At 33.0% G+C, this 6,000-nt stretch overlaps 1 long non-coding RNA gene across 1 annotated transcript in view; it reads right to left on the bottom strand.

Annotated features, from left to right (window-relative positions):
* The window catches only part of LOC136270292 (uncharacterized), a 14,536-nt gene continuing 8,536 nt past the window's right edge, over positions 1-6,000 (bottom strand). The window contains exons 5-6 of the long non-coding RNA XR_010708052.1: positions 888-942; positions 1-518 (exon numbers count right to left, since the gene is read on the bottom strand). This is a non-coding gene — a long non-coding RNA (uncharacterized lncRNA). The remainder of the gene's footprint in view (positions 519-887; positions 943-6,000) is intronic.

Here is a 6,000-nt window from a genome sequence, read left to right as displayed (position 1 = left end):
GGATCATGCATTTTATGAAAATGCGACATAGCACACTATTTATGTAAGTATAGTTATGAGATTTACAACGTACGTGCAGTTCAGTAACGAATTTCAAAAAATATATACACTGTATATACCGTGTAATCAGAGTATCCTTAACTTTACCTACCAATTGTCAATTTACATTTTTTTTGTAATTTTCTTTCAATAATTTGGTTTCAACTTTTTGTTTCTAATGTATTGCCTGGATCTTTGAAGTAAAAACCCTTACAAATAACAATCTCTTGACTTTGTCTTTGAAGATTTTGCAGTATACCATTGTGTTGTATGAATAAAATGTGATTAAGGAATTACCTGGATTTTCATATACAGTTCCTTGCATCCCCCTTTGCCAAAACATTGAACTGAATTTGGCTTCATGAAGATATTTTCTCCCCCTTGGCATTCACCGCGTGCCTTAATTGTTCTATACCATCAAGGTCTACCCGGTGAACACGAACAGGTAAGAATTCATCGTCTTTGTTTCTCCACTTCCACTGAAACAACACAAAAACAATCCCATAATTCTTATGATTCTGATCCATGCCACCAATGACTTGCCAAGACAAGTGAACAACAATAAAAAGGCTAGATAGAGCATTGCTGTTGCAAGCAATATAACCTGTCGTTATATTGATATATTCTTTGACAAGAGATCTTTATTACTAACAACGATCTATATAATTACTTTAATTTCTGTTTCAGTGTCTTTATATGATATTTTGTAGTCTTCATAACGGTTTCCAAAATGCATTAAAACATTGATTTTTCTTCTTCAAATTCGTTTAAAGAGGAAGAGAACATAAATCACCAGGACGGAATCCTAATTTACCTAATCACGTTGAAAGTTAATTAAATTCACTTACCGTGGACTTTCTCTTTGATTTGCTCTTTCTGTCTGGTTGATCGTCATTCCAAGAACTGCAAGCCAAAGAAAACACTTTTCTATATTATCACTCAGACAGTTCTTATATGTACTGTTTTAAAACCAGCAAAGGAAATGTGTTAAAATCATTGTTCTTCGTTGTAGTTCAGACAATTAGAACTGTAAAGATATCTTCAGAATCACCAGCACCCATCTATGGAGAGTATCCGCATTATTGATTTTGTTCAAATATATATTTGATGAAAGTTACCGACGCCCAAAGTCTATGATAAATCTCCTCTATTCCTGCCTCATCACAAGCAGTGATCGATTCATTAAGATAAATAGCTTATGCACGATAAACACTGTTCAATCATTTCAAGAATATGTGGTAACCATTCTTGTTGTTCTGATTTATACTCATCGGACAGAAGAATATGATGACATCATTGGTAGTTATTTTCTTCATCATACAATAGGTAACCGTTATTCATTAAGATAAAAAAAAAAAGTTAATGAATGGGTGGTTCTGCTTAGCTATTAAAAATATGGGACCAACCAGCAAAGAATATTTCTGTTAAAATTAGAAAAAATCAAGTGCTTAGTATTACCTTCTGACAATAACAGATGCCAAATTTTAAGCCAGATAGGATTTTTTCAATTATCTACGAAATAAATTTATCCTTATTACGATATGTTTCACGTATCAATTTTGAAAAATTATTAAAGGTGATAATTGGATCTAATACATGTATTTCTACTATCAGGCTTCATAGAAAGCTTTTTCATGGTGGAAAATCCTCTTACTGCAATATTAATATAAGATAAATTAATGTGTTTAAGGAAATCACATTATGGAATTGTGTAAGGCCATTTAAGAGGAATAAAGAATATCATAGCATATGTTGTTAAAATCCCTTTGATCTATTTAGCGAAATGGAATATAAAGGAAAGAGCTGTTGGAACAGGAAGGATGATGTGTAATTTGAAGACAAAAATTACCCAGAGTGGAAAGCCTTAATGTTCCGGCTTCTTCGTTGCTGATCGTTAACTCTATGTCAGAATTAAAGAACAAAAATCGATGAGCAAAGATTTTCTCTTCTCTTAAATATTTTTCCCGGATATTATTAAGACCAAAACGCGGGTACTATAACAGGATGGGCGTTTCCTTCCTATGCTTGTATATTTGAAAAGTAATAGCTTAAGCCGAAACAGCACGCAACAACAGTGTGTCTGTACTATTTGCTGTTAATATATCTTAAAGTCTTAATGTCCCTCTCTTTCAACTTTTTGCCTGGGTATTGTCCATCGTTTTCTGCTTGTTGATTTGATTCATAGTTCGGCCAGTACCAATGGTATTCTGAAATATTAATGAATTATTATATGTTTTTAGTCTAAAATTTGATCAACTTGCGTTTTTAGGTAGGCAACCAACTATCTAGTGGTTTACGAGATATACTTTTCGACATTACCAAATGAAATAATCAAATGTTTTTGGTTCCATTTATGTATTTTTTTTCTCACTTATATAATTTGTTGTTACATTGTACCATCACTGTTTGTTAAATTGACTGTTTTAGGAGACGGCTCAATTGATTCCCTGATGCTTAATCCTTATTATGTTATATTTTTACATAATAAAGTATTGTTGAAATAAAAATCAAATGCTTAAAGCTGCTTGGTCCGATCTTATATCAAATTTTATGCACGCTTTTAAACGATGGCTATGCTTAGTATATGTATAATCATAGACATTGCAGTAGTTTTACCTGTCAATTATGCCAAATTTCAATGAAGAAAAATACGTACAAAATTTGCTAACAAAACAAACGACATTAAAAGGTACCGCGTTATTTCGCCTCATGTTAAATTTCACCCCTGACGACGAGACGGGTATGGCTGTTTTACGAATTTGACATCGCTTTAAATAAAGGTCGAAATGATCAGACAAATTACAAATAAACATGTGTACGTCTTGTTCGCTAATATTTCTAAAGTTTGCTTTCTTTACAATCGATGCATAGCATGTGGGTTGAATAACCCCAATCATTCGGGGGACGAAACCAAGCGGTTTCCTTTTCTAAACATTCCCGTGATGCATTTTGGTTTGTTTTTTCGTTTGCCCAAAGAGAAATTATTTTATTTACTTTGAATATTTCTAACTTTGAAAGGAGACTGATTCTGCTGGTGTAAATAGGAGAAAGTCCATAACTTTCTAAGATAAATGATTTGTATGGAAAAAAATTTGATACTGTAATTACAAAAAAATCGGACCAAGCAGCTTTAATGTTTTATCAAATTTTCTTATGATTTATAATGATTACATGTTGAAGTTTCAAAATCATTATGTGCTTGTAATAAAGCATGCATTTTATTCTTATATAAATATTCTTTTTTTTTAAATTGTGTAAATCAGATTTCAATATTTTACTTCAAAATAAAATAACGACCATTAAGGGTATTGAATGTTGAATGTAAGGGAAAGTTAGTTTCCTGCCATGTAATGAAAAAAAGTATGGCGGAATCATTAGCATGAAAGCTAGTGCTTTCTAGCTCTTCAGAATGACAACACTAACACGAAAAGAATCCCAATTGGCAGTTACTAGAAAGAAACCTTAAGCACAGCCTGGGGTTAATAAAATGATTTAATCCTACCGAGAATGGAGTTTGAAGCCATGCAGTGTCTGCGAGTATTTCCGATATTCTCTTTCAAACAGCTATTCATTACATTGGCCTGGGTGGTTGGAATTGCCGCGATAGCCAATTAAAGAGTCGTCGTTTTTTCGATCTTTTTGAGAAATTGTCTGAGAGTATAATTTACTGGATACAATCTTCGAGATCCTTAGGTGAACAAACACATATATTTCTCGTTGCTTTAATTACAATAATCAAACTTTATTTGCTACACTGCTGCTAAAAGTGGCAATACTTCTTTTCTGGGGATATATATAGAAGGAGAAAAAATTATGTTATTTGAGGCGCATCTTTTTTTTCATTTCAGTGCAAAAAAAGGTGTATAAAGCAGTTATCACATATTTCAAAATGAAATGTATGTGCAACACTCTTATTTAGGGACAGAAAACATTTAAATGAATGCCGTTAAGTTGGCTTTCTTTTTGGTCGTTTACAAATAAATCCGATACAGTTCTTTAAGAATGAAACCTTTCGTTAAGCAATCGATACTTTTCAATATTTTATTTCAATATAAAGTCAGCGAATGCCGCAATTTCCATTTTCCTTATATTTATGCATCGAACAGTGTTATTTCCCATGGGATCAAAAATCGAACACTGCCTTCGTCGGCATTAAATAAAGGAATGATACTAAGCCGAGTGTGCAACATCCAGACAACGTACGACTTCCAAGCAAGTTGTCAAAAAAACGAAAATGCCTTTGTTTTTTAAGTTGAAGAAGGATTAAATACGGAAAGCTATAATTGCTTTTAAGGGCGCTTAAGTTATGAAATTAATATTACATGTTGCACAGTTATTATCTTACCTCAATGAAATCTTACATGGATTAACTTCCTGATTTTTTTCTTTGTGAAGAATATAAAAATATTTGTTTGCGACCAATAGACACGAGACCTATGAGATATCACATCCGAGCATTTCAGGGTCGCACATATTTCACATTAATTGAAGATAATAAAAGCTTAAAGCATCTCCATGACTGCACTCTTACAATTACACCAAAGTGGCTTTCCGAGTAGCAGTATCCATTAATGTTTATTCAATTCAGATAATTAATAAATCATTGTCACAAGTCTAATGTACCATTACATATGAGATAGAATCGAGGAACCATCTTTGATCTTAATGACGTCAAACAACATGTCTGGTTTATGGGTAGAACAAAATAAAAGAACAGGAGTGGATGCAGGTATGAAAGATGCATTATGAAATGAATAAGATAAAACAGAATTTTAAAAACAAAGAGCGCTGTCTCTTCGAGAAGAAATTGCTGTGATGCTACAGAGGGAAACCGATGGTGGGGAAGAGAGACGATATCAAAAGATGCTTACACAAAGAAACAGACGATTGAACATCAGAACTTTGCACCAGAAGATATTCCATTTCAATTTATAGGCCGACATAATTTTGACCACAAGTATCACAGAGTCCCTTATGGTTTGCTTTATTAGAATTTGCGTGGAAACATTGTCTGCTATTTTAACGCGACATATTGATTACCATACTTTCACTTTCGCCGACAAAGGCGAAAATGTTCTTGTATCATAGTCACTTTCTATTGAACCAAATCATTTACTTACCTCAGCTTATAGACGCTTCCACCTATTTTATTACAAAATTCCATTAGTGGTCACACTCAGGGTCCCTGCAATATTTACATCGCTACACCATGCGCGCTATACCAATGCCTCCGAAGCTTGCTAATAGACATATCTTGTAATAAATGAGCTCTCGTGGTTTGGTTCGCCGAGCAAGCCTCTTGCATCAGCCCAGTAACTGGGAGCATCCAATATTTGCTCTCGTAATTATGTGTCAGGTTAATCGTTTGTCTCTCTTATTGATTTTTACACCGAGTATTAATTGAGATGAATCATTAACAAATTCATTTCTGATATCTGATGGGTTTTCTATTCAAATGTATCAATTTTGGTCCATGCATCTCTATTTTTAATCTTCAAGTTTCAAAGAGGACTAAAATTTATGTCACAAATATCTGATGATCTCCTGTGGATTCAAAATCGTATCTCAGCGGCACATCAGACCCCCAGGATGACTCAAGTTCGTGTGCAAAACTGTTTAAATTTACATGTTTTTAACTAATTTATCGTTTAATTTCAAGTTCTTTTAAATTCACAAGCGAAAAGGGCCTCAACAAGATGAAAAATTAATGATAAACTTGAGACGATGAATTCAATTACTTTCCAACAGTAACAATTGCTTCAAAGAAAAAAAATAAATGGTATGGTGTATCCAAAATTTCATAACTATACTAGAGTTTCTTAGTCTGATAATTTCTTAAAAAAGAATATTCACTATAGTTTTATATTGACTGTGAATAGAATGAAGACTTGCCGGTCTAAGAAATGGTAAAAAAAAAAAAAATATTGTAATGGAGTACTTTTACGTTTTCCAATCACTTGC

The sequence above is a fragment of the Magallana gigas genome, chromosome 7, assembly GCF_963853765.1.
Source record: "Magallana gigas chromosome 7, xbMagGiga1.1, whole genome shotgun sequence".
Classification (NCBI taxonomy): domain Eukaryota; kingdom Metazoa; phylum Mollusca; class Bivalvia; order Ostreida; family Ostreidae; genus Magallana; species Magallana gigas.
Note: the sequence above shows the minus strand (reverse complement) of the source record. Positions and strands in the feature narration are given on the sequence as shown.